A 22,894-nucleotide genomic window follows, 5' to 3' on the forward strand; every position below is an offset into this window, starting at 1 on the left:
CCTGTAACCTCACAGAGGAGGTACGGTTTTATGGGAAGCGTCAAGCAACTAAAGCTCTGCCTACTTGTTTCCTCCACAATAAAGAAGGTTGCTGATTTGGCACACTTATGCTATTCACCTTTTTGCCAGTGAAATAATTACGCTTTCCCAAAAGTGGCTGTGTCCCCGTTGCAATGTCACAAGTGGCAGCTTGGCCAGCTGTGGATGGGATGGGTCTCCCTTGTCTTACAGTTGTTCCCATCTCAGCATTCCAGGGTTTCCCTGGGTCCCTTCTCCGGGAAAATTCCAGCACCCTTGATTCAATCAACACTGCATTTCTGCCCAAGTATTGATTTCCTGGTGTCAGGTGCACAGAGGCAGTGATTTCAATAGCCAGGTTCCTCCTAGAATTATTGTGCAGTCTTCCTACTTTTGCCTCATTCTTTGGATTTGCCCTCAGTTATTTCTATTGAAAGAAAACATGTTTTCATTTAAAGTTTTCCCAAATCCTTTTTGGATTTAGCATACAAATGCATATATATATATATGATATTTTGAAAACCTATTTGTGTATGTTATTTCACTCCTTAAGAAAATTAGAGAAACCACAGAAGGCTGAATATTCAGAATTTTTTTCAAAGTATCATAGAGTCAAAAGCATTATAGTTTTGTTAATGTCAAGTTAATACAGAGGGTGCCAAAATAATGTATACACATTTTAAGAAAGGAAAAAATGGTATTAATTGTAATACTCAGTATGTACTGATAACAAAAGATGAATACAAGTCACATTTGACTTCTGCAATTACAAGAGGTGTTCAAAGTGGTTAACATCAGCATCCAGACACTTCTGATGACGGCGAACTACTGCTTGAGCATAGATAACATCTCTTAAATTGTGTATACATTTTTTGGCATCCCCAGTATATATGGAACCATTTCCAGTATCAGGGTAAAATTCATATTCCACAAGTTTCTACAATTGCATTCATTCCCCAACTGAAATTACACTCATGTGGGTGTATGTAGTATGTATTTGTGCATGTAATAATAGTTATTGTTTGGAAATATCCCAGGCAAGTGGGATTACTCCATCATTATCATTCTAAACATTGTCAATTATATTGTATTCTGATCTATTGGCTGGGACTCTTTGATATGTTTTTAAGGCTTTTCTTAATACGATAGACATGCTAGAATTTTCTATTTGTGTTTAAAGCTCATTTTTATATATTTTCATTGTTTTTTTTCCTCACCACATTGATAAGTTATCATTGTTGTAATAGTATCTGCTATTGGTATAATCTACAGTTGCCAGAATGAATTTTGTGACTCCAGGATCTCCTATTTAAAAAGACACTGTACATCTGCTCCACCCATCAACTGAGGTTTTCCTCAGTGTATATTTGTAGTTTTGAATGAATGTAGTTTATTTAATGGTTAAAAATATAAATGTCATGGTCTTATTACACAGGAAGTTAAATCCCAGGTATGGATACGGCAGCAAATTCTATAATTTCTACAGTCCCTAGTTTTGTTATAGGAAAGTGATAGCAATAATATTCATGTTAATCAGGTGATGTGGGGAGTAAATTAAACAATGCATGTGAAGCCATTAATACCGAGCCCAACACACGCTGAGTACTCAATGTATGACAAATATTCTCTTTCATTAGCATGCGATTTTTGAATGCTCATTAGAGAATTTTGAGTAATTTTACCTTAGTTCAGGTTTGAGTTCGATTTAGTCTCACCTAAAAAAATGTTGTCACTTGATTGTCCAAGAATCGTCAATATATTTCTTGTTTCCACACTTGGATTGGCTATTGGCAACCTTAAGATCATCTCCTAATTACATCTCACCTTTCAAGTTCACATGGCAGTGAACAGTGGTCACTTGCTCACTCAGTCTTGTAGCTTCCAACCTTTATTTTGTAGAAGTAACTCATACGTAATGTTCTACATGAAGGTCTTCAGTTATGTAGGAGTTTGACCTTCACTTACGTTGGAAATATTTTAAGTTATAGGCTTCTGAGGCCTCCCACCCAGCTTGGGAGGTAATCACAGAAAGTTCAATGAAGAGAGTTATTGAATGAAATTGGGAACGTGTCTAGTGTCACAAAAAGACATCGGGCTCTAGAGTGAGGGGCAAAAAGAAAATACAAAACAAACAAAAACAAATGTCTCCCTATCAACTGTATGTATATTAGCAACTAAAAACATGCCTTCAATAGTTAGGAAGATCAGGCACCATGTGATAGAAACATCAGCTGTCGATGGTGATAAAAAAGTCCAAAGCCTTTCTAAGGTCTGTATTTATCATTGTTTTATTCTTTTAAAATTTTATTTAAAATATGAATTGGTTTCTGAGTGAATCCGTCTGAGTTCTGTGGTTAACAATGGTAGACCAGCTGTGGCTTATCGTTACCTTAATTCATATTGAGAATAATCCAGATACAAGACAGCGACCACCAGTGTGACTCTATCTCTGGTTAAGCGTCATGTGAACAAAGTGTGAGGATGATGGTTTAGGATTCCAGGATGTTGAGAGATTCAGGTGCAACGGTGTTGAAAAATAGAATAATTTTAACTTGAAAATTAGATTAAATGTACCAGGAGCAGAAAAAGAAGGGAAAATGTACCCTACATGAGGTAGCCCAGAGCCTCCGACACTTTGGGTTTATCTCTGTAAGTGAAGCCATGAGACCAAGAGCAAAGAATTGGATGGATTCAATGAATTAATTTATTATTTTCAAATTCACATGAACCCAGTAATCCTTGCGCACAGTCTCAATTTCTTGTGAGTCTAATTTGCCTTAAGCATACGTTAGTATATGCTGGCTTCTCATATTTCACTCAATGCTCAATGATTTGCTAGTTTTTGACGGTCCTGCTCATAGTCCTCTAAAGCCCTGCCATGTTCGTTTTTGTCATGATTTTATTTCCAAAGCCCTTCTCATTTTCCTGACATGCCCTCAAGTTTTCCTTACACCTCTGCCTATCACCCGCCCATATCTTTTCTCAGATGTAGAGGAGACCCTTTGAAGAGTCTGCCTTTACGTTTCACACACATCTGTTATATTTTCTGATTCCTTGCCCTACCACTTGCCTACTTCCATTCTCATATTCTCCATGTCCACTTGCTTCTTACCTCTGTCCATCTTCAAATTCAAGTCTCTGCTGGAAAAGGACGTAGTCCCTCCTCACACCTGTGCATCTCCCACTCTGTCTCTCTTTTCTGTCCTATTTCCCCACCTGTCTTACTGTGTTAGGGCTGCTACAACAAAAGACCATAAGCTGGACAGCTTATCGATGACAGAAATGTATTCCTCACAGTTCTGGAAGCTGGGAACTGAAAGATGAAGGCACGAGCAGATTCCGTGTCTGGTGAGAGCCTGCTTTCTGGTTCATTCACAACCATCTTTTCGCTATGGGCACACACGGTGGAAAGGGCAGGGGTGCTTCCTCGGGCCCCTTGTATAAGGGTACCAATTCCATTCATGAAGGCTTAACCCTCCAGACCTGATCACTTTCCAAAGGTCACACTTACTAATACCATCACTTGGGGTTAGTGTTTCAGTATATGAATGGAAGGTGTGGGGGGCACAGACATTCAGACCATAGCACCACCACACATTGAAAGCAGAGCTGAGGACCTCTTATTCACTACACACATATTGTTTAATTGTTTGCATCTAGCCACCTCCCATCCCCATTCTACTTCAATAAAGCTTTCATTTCCAAGCTCGTTTCTCTCAGTCTTGAAGCCGTATGTACGTGTAGTTAGGGGTTAAAGATCGGCAGTACACTTTGATGAAAATTAAGTTTTCCTTTGATACTCTCAGTATATGCTAGGGGTCAGGCAGGCAACTCAGCATGTTTCCCTGGTTGATGGATGGGACACTGGACCAGGCACAGAGCAAAGTTCATCCCCTTCATCCATGACTAATGTAACCGGTTAGTTAAAAGATGGCAGTGCATACAATGGACCAGGAAGATAGTAATGAGCAAAAGTTATCAGTGGGGGAAATGGGCCTTTACACTTATACCAATAGGTAGAAAAAGGTGAGATGCACACTGTGTATGGATTGGGTGCCTGGAAGACACAAAGTATGTAACATACTTCAGTCTGGAATGAGTGAGGCGGCAGCCCCAGGGAGGAGCTGGCCTGAAATGTTAGTATTTAAGGATCATTAGGAATAAGCCAGGTGAAATGTTAAGAGAAGAGAGTGAGAGATTCACACTATTGCTTCTCTAACATAATTGTAATCGTGTGCACTTGACTGTTTACCACTCTTTGTAATCTCCTCACTACTTCTAAGCAAATTCCTTTCCTAAAACTAGCATGGAGACCACCCACAATATTTTTTGTTATTGTTGTGGTTTTATTGTTGTTGTTGTTTTTGAGAGGTAGAGAAGCAAAGATTTTTGTTGGAGACCACCCATGATATTTTTTGTTATTGTTGTGATTTTGTTGTTGTTGTTGTTTTTGAGAGGTAGAGGAGCAAAGATTTTTGTTAAGGCAAAAGTACAGCTCTCTTACAAGAGGGGGTACCTGAAACTGAGATGCCCCACCACCTGGTCTTAACCTGCCTTTCCAGACACTCAAATATTCTCTACAAAATAAATTACTCATCATTATGTAGGCCAAGAAATATACTTTCTCATTGTGTTTTTGCTTCATGCTCTTTCTGCCCATGTAAAATGTCCTGTCAAATATTACACATTTTGAAAATATAGTGACCAATTATTGACTCTTTAATTACCACTTCTGGAGTAATTGTTTCTACACTACAAAGGTTTTCCTTTAATTTTAAAGAATAAATCACACATTACTTAGTTTTGTGAACATCTGTTACATGAATTTTCCCCTATTTGATTATGAGCATTTCATGGTCAAGAACCACATATCAGCTATTTTTTATGCCCCTCCCAACCCAAAGAAAGAGTGACTTAAGACACTAGCTTTTCAATAAATTGTACACCAATATGTGGCTTGATCAGTAAATTTTCCTAAGAAATACCATTCTGGTCATTTTGTTTTAGTCGAAGGAGTAATTCAAAGTGTTAGCTGTAGACCTCCATGTATTTGCAAAATTCTTACTTAGTTACCTCATTATTAATCTAACACAGCATTATCCTGAAAACAAACTGAGAAAAGCTAGATTCACTACAGAAGCCAAGGGCTTGCAATGAATCTCAGTATAATTACCTCATATAATATTTGCAGCAGAATACAAAATGTGCCAAGATGGAAAATATTGCTTATCACTCTGGATAGGTCTACATTATTCAAAGAAAAACTGCTGTCTCTTGATGGGGGCCCAAGCATTTGAAGCAGAAAAGCAAAGGACAAAACATTTACACAATTTATATTCTACTAGGTATGCTGAGGAATAGATCCTGTGGTCATAGTTAAGCAAAGCTATGTTAAAAGTTTTGGAGAGGGCAGTAATTTATTTTTAATCCTAGTCATTAATTTTTTAGACAATATTTAATCTGTAAAATGTAGAGAAGAAGCCTGTATTTGTATGCTGTTTTGCTGTTGGCCTCTCATAAACTTTTCATAAAACCTAAGAACTTCCCATTGTACAAATGGATTTTTAGAGTTTAGTTTTTAGATTTCATAGGCACATCAAAACCCTTCTCTTTGATTTTGTTTTTCCCTAAATGCTGATCCTACACCTAAGTGTCCACGATAGGCCGGGCAGGGGGATTCTCTTAAAATACTACATATCTAAGAGACAATAGGGGAGTTAATAAAATTTTCAAGTTAGAAATGTCACAAGAGGCATGTGTTTCCATTCATAAAGCATGTCATGAACACACACAAACCATCCTTTGTCATCTGGTTCTGCCCCATTTCAAAATTATTCTCTGCTATTAATTAGAAGTGACTACAATTTGATTAATCTCAAACATGTGTCACATATAAACAATGTGGAGAACTGAATTCGATCGTTTTCCACTTAGAGTACATATGCATGGCGTTCATAGATGCCAAATACGTATTTTGAAACAATGTGAAACCTCATATTATCAGACTGACTGAGAATATTATCAGTGTAACACATTCCAATTTATTTGCAGTATTAAACTCACAGCAGAACCTCAGTATGAAGTTTCTTAGACTGAAAATGTAAAAATCAGGTGAATGTCCCTCTCTTGTTGTTTCACTCCTAAAACTCTCATTTCGGAGTTTGTTTCTTCACCTTGAGAATTCACCTGATCTTGGTCTCTCTTTGGTTTTTAATTTAACTCTTTGGACAAAAGCTTCCCCAAACTTTCAAACTCACAGTAGACAAATCCACATTGACTTAGCTGAGAGACAGGGAAGTTTCAATTAACAAGGGGAAAATGTCTCTTTTGCTTAATTTGAATTATCACGAATATTATAGGATATGTACTAAAACACTCCTCTTTCAAAGTGCTAATTAAATTTCCATGAATGCACTAAGCCTTTAACCAGATTATAAAAGAAAAATTATGTGATCAAGTAGTTGTGAGTTAAGAAACAATGATTCCATTTAGGTTTTTCTGTTCAACTTTCTAGCAAAAAAATGGTTTTCTTTCTTATTACACAGCCTGCAGTAATAAGTGAAATATAATCCTAATTAATTTTTCCTACAGCTGTATATAAATCAATAGCTACAACATCCCAAAGGAAATGCACACTGCATGGTCCTCCAGCTTCCTAATGAATGCAAATAGAACGACCTTTTTCTGACAACTATGAATATTGTTTCACAATTTTACCATTAAAACCGCTGCTATCAGCAATTCATACAGCAAACAAGGAGACTACAAGAGTTGTAAATAACTATTCATTATGGTAAGGAAGGAATGGGAAAAAAATTAAGTCCAAGTTATGCAACTTTTAAGCCCCGAGCCTGATTTTTAGGTTTCATTTTCATATGGAAATTCTGTCTTAAATGGAACCAATCTTCGTTTTAGTTCTTTCTTCTCTGTTCTGTTCTGGAAGAAAATCGATTCAAGTCATTCAGTGCTTCTCGTCATGTAATTGAGAGGTTCAATATTGAAAGGTTTGTGTAAATGGAGGAAGATCTCTCAATCAGTAATATTGTAAAGCTCTAAACACTACATTCAAATTATTAGGAGGATATGGTTATAGTTCATCAGACATACCTAGCGGAAAAGTATGTATGGAAAATCCTATGGGTGGGCTTAGCGGGATACAATACTATTCACGTAAAGAGCACGCTGATGAATTTAGAAGTGATGGAAAGAGATAATGATGTAAGGATGACACCTATGGGAACCTGAGAAAAGGTAGGGAGGAAGGAATTCAATGACATTGTCCATTTTACCCGAAGAACACCTTTTTCCAAGATACAATAAGACTGCATGTACTTACGCGAAATCCTATTTACTATTCCACAGTACCTCATTCGAGCTATGAAGATGTCTCCTTAAGTAGAAGTTAAACTCAAATTTTGTAAGAATGGTGGTTAATTATGTTAAACCTAATTCTGCTGATCATAGATTGATATACTGAAAACTCCTATTGGAGTTCCCTTTTTAAAGGCAAGAATATAATTAACCAGCAGAATTCAAACACTCGTTGAAAATAGGACTCCCTAACCTGCGACAAGTTTCCAAAAGGGACTCACCCCAGAAGTACTCCACTTTCATAAAATTCCCCAAATCATTCTTCCATCCCCTGTTCTGCAATTAATATTTATACCTCTCTCCAGGACCGGAGACTACCATCCCATAATTATTCGATATCCCAAATATGTATTAGTGACATGAGTTTATGTAGACTACACTGAGGGTATGCAAAAAAATGTATGCAAGTAGACACTTTGGTCAACGTTGCTCAAGCAGTAGTTTGCATCATCAGAAGTGTCTGGACGCTGATGGGAACCACTTTGATCACTGCTTGTAATTGCAGAAGTCAAACGTGACTTGTATTCGTCTTTTGTTATCGATATATATTGAATATTAGTAATACAATTTTAATAGTTTTTTCATTTCTTAAAATGTGTATCCATTTGTTTGGCACTCTCTGTATTTATAGACGTATTAAGTGACTTTGGGAAGTAGTGCGACTACAATTTTAGTACAAAGTCAACTTTCTGTAAGTTCAGATCCGAGAGTTCATTTAAACCCCATTTAAATATGTTGTTGAAACAGTTAGGAAAGCATGCAGATGGCCGTTGTTTGGCAATGTCAGGCATAGGTAGATTTGTTTTAACTACGATATGAAACAATCTCCACTTGATGCCATCTCCTGAAGATGTCTGTACTCTCACACCTGTAATGCGTTCACGTTGAAAATGAAGCCTGTTACATCTCACTCAATATTGATCTTTAAGGCATTTCTCCCAATCCTTTGCCCAGTGTGGTCACTGAACAATATCCGAGTTCAATAGGAAAATCAGCTGCTCATCCACTTTTTGCTAAAGCAATTTGTATTATGGATTTATTTTAGCCGTCTACAGTGGCAGTTGCTGTTTTTACTATTTAAATGCTTTGATTATCTGACCTTGCTTACTTTATCTTTCTAAGTGCTATGCATGGGCTTTAAAATTGATCAATACGTGGGGATTCCGCTACAGGATTATGTTGAAATCAATCTCAATTCAGACTTTTTGTATTTTATGTTTATTACTTGATCTGTCTTAATTGCATTCCTTATTTTGGTAAATACATTTAAACACATACTTGATTACACAGGTAGGAGTCTTCTAAGTGGCACACACATTATAAAAATGCCCTGCATTCTTTCTACATTATTTTATTCATTCTGGTATTGTGAAGGGAAGAATTCCTGGATATTTTATTCAAATACTTTTGAATTATAAATAAAAGGCCTATTCCATTAGAAGAAAAACATAGTTCCATATAAGCAAGTAACTGAAAAATCTTGGAGCCCAGTGATGTGCTGTATCGGTTTTGATAACCGGGGAACTTCAACAAGCATTATCTATACATGTATTTTGCACGTAAAAGTGCTTGTAAGACATTTTACAGAGTAAATTAATGCTCCATGGAAGAAAAAGCAATGCAAATTCTTAATATGTGTATCTTTGAAAATCAGTAAGAAACAAATTATAAACCTACGGAATATCATTAAAAAGTTTAATATTCAGTGTAATGAGAAAAAAAATGATCAGTTTCACACTCTCATTATTAAGATGGAGTGTTTTACGCAGATTTTTTGGGGGGGAATTAAAAGAGAAGTAAATTAAAAGTGTAAAATGCTTTGAATATTTTTAAATCAAGTCTGTAAATTTTAGAACCAAATTTTCATTTTAATTATCAGTGATCTTGAATAAAAAGACACTGCTAAAATTAACTATATGAGGCATAATCTTCATAGACTATGATTTATAGAACTATTAAAACTTAATGATAAATTTGGGGGGTAATTTAATCATATTTCATGTCTTCTGAGCTGGTGTAGTCACAGGAAGTGCCGAAATTTTATCTTTGAATCAGTTTATTCTCACGTTAGATTTTTCAAAATTATAAAGAAAAGAAATAACAGATGTGATTTTTTAAAAAGGAATTGATGTCATCTTTCTCTTTAAATCCCATTTTCAAATCTAATCTAAGTCTAAATATCTCTGTCACCAGCTCTTAAATAAAATTACAGTGAAATATTTTCCACATATGTAAACTAGAGTATAAAACCTGCAATTTGCTTCAGTGACCAAAAAATGCAAGGAGTAAAGAACTTGAAGTAAATAAACATATGATTATATACACAATATTTGCAATATGCTCACCTGTGCAAATACAACATTCTTTTTTTTTTACTTAATTTTTTAAAAACTCTCTCAGGACTAGGGAAATATCACATATATCCAATAGGAATATATTTACATTTTCATACTTTGAAATTATTGGCCAAAATGATTTAGTATTTAATAACTTTCATTCTAGACTAAATTATAGAGTATTATTACAATATTTTTTCTTCTGCTCACATTAAATGATGTAAAGTATAAATGAATACAAACAATCCATCACAAGATAATTCATTTTGATAGTTACCGGCATGAAGTGAAGGAAGGAAAATTAAGGTTCCTAAACATGAAAAGAATGAGGAAAATATGAAGAAATGTAATTACCAAATAGTTGCCATAATGATATTTCCAAAAACTGTTATAAGCAGTTAGCTCCTTTCTACTGTTCGTGGTAGAATAGCACTCGAGAGAAATCATTTTCCAGAAAAGTTTTGCCTCTCTGTAGCTCACAACCCTGGCCAGACAGGTTCCTACTTTTTTCCTCAAGTGGGTAAATGTTAAGAGAGAAGAATTCAAGTTTCATGATGCAGCAACACAAAGCTGGGAAGTGAAAATTATGTTGCAGCGGAGTCTTGAAAATATGACTGTAAAAGTTAATCAATAAAATGTCTATTCCTGTCTATTCACCGGAGGCCCCAGCTGCATAGCTTCACTCAATCGATACTACAAATTATTACGATTTCCAGGTTCCCACTGGACATTCAGAACAAATCTTTCAAGTGTAACAGGCTTATACTGAGTATATGGTGTGTGTTCTCTACATTTAGTTCAAAGAGAGAAGGAGAAAAATAAAATCTAAATCCTATGTGTTCTTTAAAAATTCAGCTTTATGGAACCAATAACTTGCAGGTCACATTTTAATGTTAAAAACACTCTTCCTTTTGATTGCCAAAATTTTTGCATGCTTCTTTTTTAACTGTTTCATATTTAGTTAAGAAATGACTTAACCTAGTCCTAGATTTTGGTGGTATGGAAACCTGGCTGGTTCTGAATGACTGTTCCAAAGGAAATGAATAAAGGAAGTCATTTTGAAATAATTACTTATCAGAAAGCGATGTAGGTATATTATCACTGTTAGAAAGATAAATATAAGACCCTGATGCACATTGAAAATTGTAGCAGATCCCTTAAAATACATATTCTTCTTACTAATTTTATGATTTAGTCCCACACATTTCCAAAATTGTGTTTCAGGTTTCCCATTTTTTCTATATTTGTAAAATAAAAGAATTATGATTTTAGAAATAATTTTCTCTTCTTTTGGAAATCAAAAGTCCCAGAATGCTTTGTTCTAGTGAGATCCTCTATTCTCTGCAGCAAAATCTGTGCTGTGCTTGTGAGCTCTACAAACTACTGAAGCCTTTGCCCTTTACTTTATGTTCCATACATTTCCCTTTGCATCCTTTCATCAAAATCTAGACTTTTCCAAGTAAAGGAATGACTGGTGAAAGGAACTAAACTATTATACAATGCTTCCGTGCCTTACGACACCTGACATGCCTTTTCTTTCTTCTGACTGGTGCACGCCATGGTGTGTGGCAGTGGCCAGTGCCGAATCAATTGGTAATTTTGATCAATTCATGCCACCTGTCGCTGGAGTGGGAAAAAAAATAAAAATAAATAAACCAACTTTTTTTTTGTTTGCTAGGGTTAAAAGTCTTTGATTTGATTTTACATTTAAAGAGTAGTATTTTTTTCACGTTAAGACACACAACTAGCATGTCAGCATATCCAGTGACAATCTCTGTCAAGGCTGTATTTTCAAAGGTGAAATTGCTCTTCCTAAGAAACCATCCCTGCTTTGATTATGATCATGTATCAGTACCTTTAAAATTCAACAGTGTCATTTTATCGTAACATGTCATAATATTTATAATTTTGTGACTTGTAAGATGTTTAATTGTTAAAAATCATTGTAAATAGATTTAAAAACAAAACAAAACACTGATGCAATTATTAACTCCGCTCTTGTATGAGGCTTGTATACCTTGCTAGCAATTCACATTAAGAAAGAATACTTAATATCATGGTCAAGCTTCATTGGAAAATAAAATAGATAAATCTAGATCAACCACGTAGAACTTAAGTTTGATCTTTCATTGTAACTTAGCTGGATGAATCACTGGTTTATTATAAAATTCAAGATTGGAAGCAGGTCATTACATGCCACTTTTCTGAGCAAAAATGTTATTTTTGTGGGTATAATGAATAATGTGCATTTATAGTGATGTTCAACTGCATTATTTTAATATTTAGTTAACATCGAACACTGTCATTTGCTTTACATTAGTGTTCACACCATTTTAATCTGTTTCTTGTTCTCTAAATATACCTTAAGCATATTATTCTCCTACTATAATTTAGCTTTTTAAAAGACCATAATATTTATAACAATAGTACATTACTATAGCCATTCCCAAAGAAACTTTGCCCAATATGGTTTTAATCCTTGGTCCCAATTTCTACCTTTTAATACTTTTTAAATGTGGCTTTTTTGTTTGAATTCTGGCAGCTGACTAAAGGTACGTTAATGCAAACAGTGTTTATCTGAGTGTTTAATTTTATTTAGAAGCACGTAAAATGTCATCCTAGATTGTACAATTATTTTTAGTGCCTTATAACATTAAATCATTAGATTAAAACACCGAAAAAAAAATTCCTTATGAACAAACTTCAAAAATTTTGCTTTTGCATTGTAGCATTATTAGTTAGAATTACAAACTATGAATCAAGGAAGAATTTTAAGGTTCACCAGATATAGTATTTTGAAATCCTATTGATAGATATATCAAAATATACAGTTAGTAATGTAAGTTTAGAATTTGGCCTCCAAAGATCAGTCAATATCAAATGCACATTTTACTTTTGGCCTCGAGACTGTGTTCAAACATATGAGTGATGGGATAAAAACATTTAAATGTGTGTGTGTGTGCTTTATCTAACTGTGATTACTCAATTTAACCAACGTTCAGTAAGTGAAGTATAATTCTTGACAAATACAGAGAGACAGATAGACAGACAGACAGACAGACACATCTGGGCTACGCTACTTTCATGATTATTTTTAAAAAACAGACTAAGAAAATCAAGCAAAGTCAAAGAGGATAGAATACTTAATTATCAGAACCCTCAAAAATGAAACTATTGTACATTTATTTGAAAAGTAAATGAAACCTGAAAACATTGTATTAGGTCTAATAATTACATAAAGATTTAGATCATAAAAACAAAAATTAAATACTAGATGTTTCACTAAGAATAATTTTCATGAATGTTTCAAAACAGCATAGTTCTTTATTCATTTTCTTCTTCCTTACATGCCTCAGTGGTCTGACCAAAAATTCTACTCTAAATGTCTCTCAATTTAATAGCGCCTTGCTTAGAGCTGCTACTTGAACAAAAAGGCAAGGGAACAAGAGCCATATGTAACCTTTGGACTCCAAAAGGAGAAAGATGAGAAGGGCATTGGCAGATAGGTGCCACAGAAACACAGTGTATTCTTTCTCTCGCATCCTACCTTGAACCTTTCTTGATAGTTACCAAGAAAGTTGATTGCCACATCATTATTTAGAATCTGGAATAGGACCATTACAATTTTCAACATGTGCCATTTCAGTGAAGAAATGTTGCAAATCTAAAGTTTATCTATTTTGGAACCCCCAATTTCTTGAACAAGCTAGCACATTTACACATAACCTTTTGCAAGACATGGAGAGTTAAATATTTAGCAACTAAAGTCAAAAGGACTGACTTGATTTCAGTGCTAAAGTAAAACTTTCTGAAATACTCAAAAACAACTCACTTGTAATCATTTTTTTCTTCTTCAGAAGCAATAATCCTTTCTGTCACTGTCTTCAGCTCTGCCTGGGGTTTTCTACTGTTCTCTCCTTGGCGAAATGTTTCTGCTATTTGCTCAGTTAGCTGCTCTTGACTAGCTTTCAAGCTGGATTCCATTAGAAGAAGTTTTTCATCTTGACTGGCAAGTTCTTGGGCTGAAAGATAAAACAAGAACATTGCCTTTTAAAAAACCAAGCACATGTATTTTTTTTTCCTTTTGTTTTTGGTTTAAATTTTATGCAATGCAACTTTGAGGAAGATTTAAACAGATCCTTCTTGTCAAAATACAAGCTCGTGCATTCAATTTTCAGATCCTTTTAGTTAAAGCACAAGTAAACACAGGTATGTATGAAGAAATACAAGATGCCCGCTGTAATCTCAAGTTTATAAAACATTTGAATTCAGCAATTAGATGTCTTAATCAGACACCATTCGCTGAGTTTATTTTTGAGATTTCTGCTTCTACATTTATAAAAGAATAATGTTAACATATAGCATTCATATTCTTTTTTTAGCATAGGCCTCAGATATATCTATATGTGTATATATATAGATATGTGTACATATATATTCACGTAGACAAAGACTGATATGTTATAAATTATGCCAAAATGATGGCTTGCCACTGATTTATTTTCATGTGGAATATTTGTGAAATTTAAGCACTTTTTCAAGGTCATCCAATAGATGGCACTATTTCATTAGACCAAAGAAGATTTAGGCCGTATGCTTCAAGCTCTCAAAAAATAAGTGATTTAAGACAAAGACATTTTTCCTTTGTTCTTTGTTGACTGTATTCCTAGAGATATATATCTGTACATTATGTTCGAATATTTCCCCTTTATAAAAGGGCTTATCTGGTTTTTCTGCTATTGCCTCAAATACATACCATCAAATGTAAATGCTATCAGGTTTTTATTTTATTTTTTAATCATGTTTGGATATATATTTATACACATGATGTTATATAGTGCATTTTCAAGGTAATTTGAAATCTAACTGGATATACAATCCTTTGCATTCAAAATAATGATGTTTTATGAAAATCAGTAATTTTAATCTTGCAGCCCAAAATGAAGGGAAAATAATACTTTTAGGACCCCTAAACCAATATAAATAGAAATGGAGAAGGCTATATTTTTATAAAAAGAGTATCTTCCCTGTTAATGATTCTCATTTTATGTCCCCCAAAATGGTGTTTATATTAAGCTTCAATAAAGTTGGAAAGCAAGAGATTACAATCCTACATCAGAGGTACCTTTTACCGGCAACCTCATAAAACAGATACTCTATATAAATATTCTGCATTTATCACTCATCTTTGAAGTTGAATGATATCTCCCTTATAAATTAGATCTAAGAAAATCTGATTCTCGGTTTCTCATATATAGATTTTGAGCAACTGAGTGCTTATATTTTAATAAATGTGTGCATGCGTGTTAGCTTTGTTTTCTCGCAAGTGTTGGAAATGACCAGTTTTGCCCCAGAAGAAATTACAGCATCTACAATTTTTATAGCTTAAACCTGCTATATATTAACAGTTTAAATTTGTGCCTCAGGAAACCACAGAGCTAATGCAAACAGCTAAATATTTAACAAGGAAGAATGCATCACCCAGAGCTCATCTTTATTAAATTCCAAATAACATCGAAATCTCTCTGAACAAATGAGTTAAATGTTTAATAATTTCAACACATGTTGAAGTATGAGGGGGAGGGGAATCCAATAAAGAATTTTCTACAAGTTTGCTTTCAACATTAAAGAAAAAAAATCAAGCTTAAAAAATATGGACAGCCTGCCCTGCCCTTGACCAATAAGAAAATGTAATCACATGAAAACAATATCTTGAGAGTGATATGTTTTTAGCATTGCTAATATGGTGGCATGAATAGTTTTTGTAATATCTCACTTTATAAAGCTTTATCACCTTTCTTATGAAAAAACTACGCCCAAACTTTTACAATGAGTTGTGAAGAGAATTTGCAGACTGGGAAATGGAGATTAAGGACTTGGAGCAATCAGGCCACATACAAACAATTATGAATATAAGAAGTTTCTGTTTTGAAGAATGTACCCAGAGCAGTAGACCGACTTCAGGACCCCTTGAGTCAACTTGTAGCACGTACCCCAAAAGACCTTTTATCGACTCTGTGGGATGGGAATTTTCTGTGAAGTTTGCCATTTCGAAATGACTAAGAGATTTATGCGTCAGCCTTCTCCTAAGAGTCTACTCTAATTCATTGCATGCTGGTTAAAAAGGGGTAAATTATTTTGAGTTTACCTATACCTTGGACTTGAGCCTGAGTTGATCCCAAGCCAGAGGCAGTCAGAGCTGCATGCTTTATTTACAATCCCTTTGTCAGACTTACAACTGCCCTAGGCTATAACATAGTGTACCTAATGTTCAAACTGGCAGGTAATCTTATGTCAAACATACTTCTTTGATTTAAAGTGATCAATAGATTCTTGTAAAGAGGTAATTTCTCTGATGTTTCCACCTTGCCTTTTTTACAGGTGATTCACACAAAAGCCTGCTTATATGATGTACGAACAATAAACAGAAAGCCATAATCATGTTTTTTCAGATGTTTCCGGTGCAGAACGATTTGGGATCGATACACTGTGTAATACAATTATCTGCAATGATCTGGTTGTATTGAAAAAGAATTTGCAGGAGACCTCTAGGGGTTTTTATCCAGAAACACGTATCTGGCAATGTTGCAAAGAGTGGGAGGAGAAATTAAGGGGTCGACGAGGGTTGTTTTTTATGGACCCAATGACTTCGTTAATATTTTATTTCATAAAAGTATTACACTACTAAATTTAGTCAAACAATCGCTCAAAGGTAATGATAATGATAATCACGCTCATGCCTTCATACTGTTTATTTATATGGGGGAAAAAACCTTAACAAACATATGGACTTCAACTACAGAGATTCAATGTCTCTTGACTATTATGCAGCACAGGTTATAAGCAATATTGTTTATTTATTTATACTATGGGATAAATTCCCTTATTTCTATCTTAGCTAAGTTATGTAAATACTAGCGTCGGTGAAATACTTTGATATGTCTTCAATTACTTCTTTTTTAAGTAGAACAGTAAGATTCTAAAGTGAGTATCAATTTGAACTGTTTAAGAGCACTGCACAATAAGCCCTTTATTTTTAGCTCCCCCCCCTACACCCCCCCTCCCCAAATGAAGATTTGCAACATCAGGGAAAGAGCTAAGATCCACGGTCTGTATCCAAAAGACATTACACATTTTCTGCAAAGATCTCTGTGCGTGGAAACGCCTCAGTTTTGTTGTTATGGTTCTCAGGAAGATGCTGACTCTTCACAGCATCTACCTCAAAGCCTGCAAAGACCCACGCGTCCTTTTCTGAGCTCCGATCGTCTATCCATCATGTGAAATTCTCTTTTGTCAGGCTGCAACAGATTTCCATTCTGACGAAGTATACAATTCAGGGTGTGCTCATCGCTCTCACAAAGGCTGTTCTAGGCAGATTCTGCAGGACCCCCCTGGCTGCTGCAGCCCTGCTCTCATGATGAGTGCTCTTCCAGAAGCTTCCCTCACCGGGTATCCCTGATGTTTGCTCTGAGTCTCTTGACCACACTGTCAGGCCGCTTCGCCTTACCCACTTTGACTTTGATGGCTCCCTGTGCCTGCAGGAGACCAGCTTCTGGCTTCCTTCGAAAGTCCTATCTTTTGCGTATCGCCTGTGAAGACAAAAAGCATTCCAATAGTGGCTTTTATGATGTACTTTTTATATTGCATCCTGCTATTTTGAGCTATAGGACACTGGAGATGATACAGCCCCTCATTAGCAACTGGGTCAAGTGTCCTCATCTCTTCTGGGATCAAACCTTAAAGGGACTTTCTTAAAAAAAAAAAAAAAAGACGGAAGGAGGATTCACCATTAGCTTAAACGCACTTAATCAATACACGAAGGTTCAAAGGCTAAAGAAAATATTTCCCACAATTCCTAGGGAATTAAAAAGGAGACTCGTTGGATCAAAATGAATTCTTTCTCTTTAAAATATAAAGAGGAATTTAATGAATACAAAAAGTGCATTTAATCTCTTTGAGTTACCACCTATATAGCTCTTTCATTTGGCTCTAAAGCAAACTACACTAATGTGACACACAGGGAAATCCCTTCACCATAAAGATAATTATGATATCCTCCTAATGACTTCTCCATACCACTTAAGCTAATTAGCTTTATAACAATACAGTGTTTGTCACTTGCTTTTTCAGTTTTATCATCTTTCTAACATACCACGTCTCCGCTTTAAATCTCAGTGAGGAAAGACATTAAATATAATTGAAGACTAAAATGATAAATGAATGTGCTTCTTTAAAAGAAAATTCAGTAAACTTTGCTGGTGCTGTTTTCCTATCCATCAATATGGTATTCCTGGCTTTTTAAATTTTTTTTTAATTGGCTCCCTGCCACACCTTGACGCTCTATCATGCCCATCATGCTTCTTTTAATCTGAATATTTAGTGTTCTTTTATGTCTTAATTACAGCAAATTGCAGCACAGTTGGCACCATTTCTTGAAATTAATCCCAGAGTACTTTGTTTCTGTCAAGCAGTCAAAGCCTTGGAGAATAATAGTAAATGTTATTGCAGATCTAAATTTAAATGACTGTCTATGTATTTAACGTAAGCCTTTAATTATTCGTGCCGAACTGTTTTTGGTTCAAATGTTAAACATTATTCATTGAGAATGTGGAATTACTTTAGACAGCTTAAAACCTGCAGATATGTTTGGCTATAATTTTAACACAACAATTATTTATATTAACTTATTTTCTCATGTGTACAAAACTTAGTAAATGGCATGTAATATCTTCTGGGTATGTATTTCAATATTCCATTACTTCCGTCATTATTAATAAAAGGTATGGATTAAAGTCCATTCAATTCTAAATGGCTTTTCCCTAACGAACTGTTAAATTGAAAACCAGACTCAAGTATGCCTTGCTATCACTATTGCTAACAGTCTTTAAATAATTTAAGATAATGAAACACTTCAGAAGTTCTTAAAAACATGAGTTATATTGTTTTGTTTGTCTGTTTATGGAAAACTGAAAACTTCTGGAACTCTCCATGGCCAATTCTTTCATTCCCTAATTCTTAGCAGGCTCCATTAACATCCAGATTAAAAAACAAACAAACAGAAAAACACTACTTTATACAATCATGAGTTTAAAAAGCCTAAGGTACTAGAATTCACTATTCATGTTTCATGAATATATGTTTAAAGAATTAGAAATGGAAAATTCTGGAATGTAGAAAACACATACATGTTGATCAGAATTCAAATAATTAACTTCCATGTTCACTAAAACATGAAATATAAAAAGCAAAAACAAAACAAAAAAAAACTGCCTTTAATGAATAATAAAAATCGCATTCCTTGTAAAGTGAATGTGCTTTTCAGTGAGCCACATCGCAAGGGCCTGTGCATTGCAGAGGTCCACTCTGAATTTCCACCAGGTATGCCCTCCACGTAGATAGACACTTTACCCTATTTATCCATCTGTGTGTCACCAGCATCGAGCAGAGGCGGAAGCTTAGCTCTCTCTACAGTCAGCGCTTGGTGAGTTCAATAGGAAAGGTGGTGTTAATTTCACCTGTCAGACGTGTGTCATTTTCCTCACCAGGAAAAATGTGTCGTTTGCTTTGCCTCTGAAATACAAAGTGAATATGGAAGGATTTACACTTACAGTTGGGGCAGATTTATCTCAAAGCCATCTCCAGTCGTAAGTTAATAAATACTACCATTTTATTTCATTTTGATCTCTATCTAAATGAAACTTGATGGCATTTCTACAACCAACACTTAAGGTCTATATTGAATTTAGAGACAAACAACAAGAGAAAGATAAGATTCACAAAATTTATGGTAAAATAGATATTTCTCAATAATTCAGAAAACAAATGAACAAAGTAATGTGTTTCAGGCTCCCTCTCCTTATCAATAGCAATGTGTTCTTTGAACAGATATCTGTTTCCCCATTTCTCACAATCTCCAGGGTGTAGCTGCTCTCACTACAAAGTTTTCTGGCAGCTGGAAAGTCGCTTTCAAGCTGTGCTATCCGTTATTCTAGCTGAGCAAGTTCCACTTTGTGAGTCTGTTGGGTAGCTGTGCCATCCACATGCAATGACTGCACGGCCTTTTGTAGCTTTTCAGTTGCAAAAACAGCTTTCTCCCCCCTGTACTGGTCAAGTATATTAGCTGTTTCAGCTTTTCTTTCTCTGTGATCTACCCTCTTTCTTAAACTTACATCGATGTTTGCATTCCATTGAAGATCGCGGTTATAATGAGAAATTAATGTTCGTGATACCAGATCTATTCTGTTCATTATATTCTCTAAACATTATTATAGACCTACTTAGAAAAAAATAAACAAGCATGCCTCTCTGGTAGTACAGCTAATGTAAATGTAGAATATCAAAGTGAAACCAATTATCTCAGCCCAGGGTTGTTTCACATATGCTGTTTAGACATCTTAGGAAATCAAGGAGCTATCATATATTTGCAACAAGTCTAAAAGCAGGACTTCCACGTACTTGTTTTATGTAATCGAGATATTTCTCTTCTCTAAGAATTATTCTATGATGCTTAGTTAATTTGATTTTTTTTATTTTTAGCATTAATTAGTGGATACTTATTTAAGCTAAAACTTTCATTGCATTTTACAAATGTATTTCAGACGATTTTTTTCTCATTTCGTCCCTGTTTTAAACTTGTAAAGTATTATCACTCCATTTGATAAATAAAGAAACTAAGCTCCAAATCCTTCTCTCTTCCTACTGTAACATGCTGTGATTTTTCTTGAGAGATTTGAGTTTTGTGGTATACATTATTGGATTAATAAACTGATTTTTAAATGAAAAAAAGTGTTTATATGACAGTCATGATCATCTAAACAATTATAATGATCGTGTAATACTGAATATAAATCACAAATTGGCACAAATCATGCATCAATTAAGTCATCTCTGAAGTTTTGTGATTGGAACTCTTTGCCATTCACTTATTTTGTGTGATAATCAGCATCCTTGCTTAGCAATGGTAAATAAGTCTCTCATTTTTATAATGAGGCTGGATTTTCCCATTTGCATCGAAAGAAGGCCATCATGCGTAGTGGAGGATTTCCTTGGAACCATAAATGCAATCATTACTAGAACTCAGGTAATACCAGCTGCTATCAATGTTTAGGCTGACCTTATTGGAGTGGGTTGTAGGACAGGAGATACATGGAGATGGAAACGTGCTTAATATCCGAGGATAATTCAGAGATCTGAAGAATTGGGGGTACTACACTGTAAGCAGTCAACCGTGTGTATCCTAAGGTAGAATTAGGGGAACTCAACAGTTAGCACAAAGATTATAAGATGAAATAGTGGGATGCTAGGCTGGAACCCAAAACACTAACGGTTAGAAGTTAAGGTCAAGAGAAACTAGACTGTAGGCAGTGACTACCAAGTGTTACAAGGTGCAGAGGAAAGTGGTATTTCCTCTAAATTGCATTCTACAAAAGGGCCTCAGCTGGAACACACTGCTACATAATGTGTAATATAATCAGAAAACTAGTATTTATGGCCAGTCCTATTACTAGGAGCTTAGAGGCTCATTATTGATTGTTGAGATTCAAACAATGTCTTCTGTAATGGTTACTCTATACAATGTACTAGAATTAGGCCATTCTTTAGTGAGACAAGGGACCATGCTGTTTGTTTTCCATCCGGTGCCCTAGCTCCGCACTGGCAGATAGTAGGTGCACACAAATGCATGTTGAACTGAACTGAAGCTTTCAGCAGCAATAATGACAGTGATGGTGATGTGTTAAATACACACCAAGTTCCTCTGTAGACGTACATTGTCGATATTGCGAGTTTGGTTCCAGAACAATGCAAAAAAGTGAATATCACAATAAAGCGAGTCATACACATTTTTTTTTTTTTGGTTTCCCAGTGCATCTAAAAGTTATGTTTACACCGTACCGTAGTCTATTAAGTGAGCAATAGCATAATGTCTAAAAAAATCAATGTACACACCTTAATTTAAAAATACTTTATTGCTAAAAATGAGAACCATCATCAGCGAGTCATAATCTTTTTGCTGGTGCAGGGTCTTGTCTTGGTGTTGATGGCTGCTGACTGACAGGGTGGTGGTTGCTGAAGGCTACGGTGGTCATGGTAATTTGTTAAAAGAGTACAAGAGAAAGGTTTGCTGCATTGATTAACTAATCCGTTCATGAATAATTTCTCTGAAGCATGTGATTCTATTTGAGAGCATTTTATCCACAGTAGAACTTCTTTCAAAATTTGAGTCAGTCCTCTCAATCCCCGCTGCTGCTTTATCAACCAAGTTTATGTAATATTCTACATCCTCCATTGTCATGTCAACAGTCTTCAACATGGAATCAGGAGTAGATTCCATCCCAAGGAACCACTTTGTTTGCTCATCCATAAACAGCAACTCCTCATCCGTTAAATTTTTATCATGAGATTGCAGAAATAGACTTATATTTTCAGGCTCCGCTTCTAGTTCTAGTTCTCTTGCTGTTTCCACCACATTTGCAGTGACTTCCTCCTCTGAAATCTTGACCCCCTCAAGTCATCCCTGAGGGTTGGAATGAACTTCTTCCAAACTCCTGTTAATGTTGCTATTTTGACCTCTTCCCATGAATCATGAATGTTCTTAATGGCATCTAGAATGGTGAATCCTTTCCAGAAGGTTTTCAATTGACTTTCCCCAAATCCATCAGAGGAATCACTGCCTATGACAGCTAAAACCTTATGAAATGTCTGTCTTAAATAACAAGACCTGAAAGTCAAAATTACTCCTTGATCCATGGGCTGCAGAAAGGATGTTATGTTAGCAGGCATGGAAACAACATTCATCCCATTGTCCATCTCCATCAGAGCACTTGGGTGACCAGGTGCATTGTCAATGAGCAGTCACAGGTTTAAAGGAATCTTTTCTTCTGAGCAGTCGGTCTCAACAGTGGGCTTAAAACAGTCAGTGAACCATGTTGTAAACAGATGTGCTGTCATCCAGACTTTGTGTTTCCATTTACAGGGCACAGGTAGAGTAGATTTAGTATAATTCCTAAGGGCCCTAGGATTTTCAGGGTCGTAGATGAGCATTGGCGTCAATGTAACGTCACCAGCTGCATGAGCCCCTAACAAGAGAGTCAACCTGTCCTTTGAGTCTTTGAAGCCAGGGGTTGACTTCTCCTCCCTAGCTAGTCCTGGAAATTCCTAGATGGCATCTT

The 22,894-nt window shown here is 35.4% G+C and overlaps 2 long non-coding RNA genes across 3 annotated transcripts in view; one reads left to right on the top strand and one right to left on the bottom strand.

The window, feature by feature from the left end:
• Positions 1 to 13,746, bottom strand: part of LOC141568604 (uncharacterized) — a 44,582-nt gene extending 30,836 nt beyond the window's left edge. For both annotated transcript variants that reach the window (XR_012491773.1, XR_012491772.1), the window contains exon 1: positions 13,558 to 13,746. This is a non-coding gene — a long non-coding RNA (uncharacterized LOC141568604). The remainder of the gene's footprint in view (positions 1 to 13,557) is intronic.
• The window catches only part of LOC109444085 (uncharacterized), an 816,445-nt gene that overhangs the window by 755,793 nt on the left and 37,758 nt on the right, over positions 1 to 22,894 (top strand). The window lies entirely within an intron of this gene.

This window comes from Rhinolophus sinicus, linkage group LG14, assembly GCF_036562045.2.
Source record: "Rhinolophus sinicus isolate RSC01 linkage group LG14, ASM3656204v1, whole genome shotgun sequence".
NCBI lineage: Eukaryota > Metazoa > Chordata > Mammalia > Chiroptera > Rhinolophidae > Rhinolophus > Rhinolophus sinicus.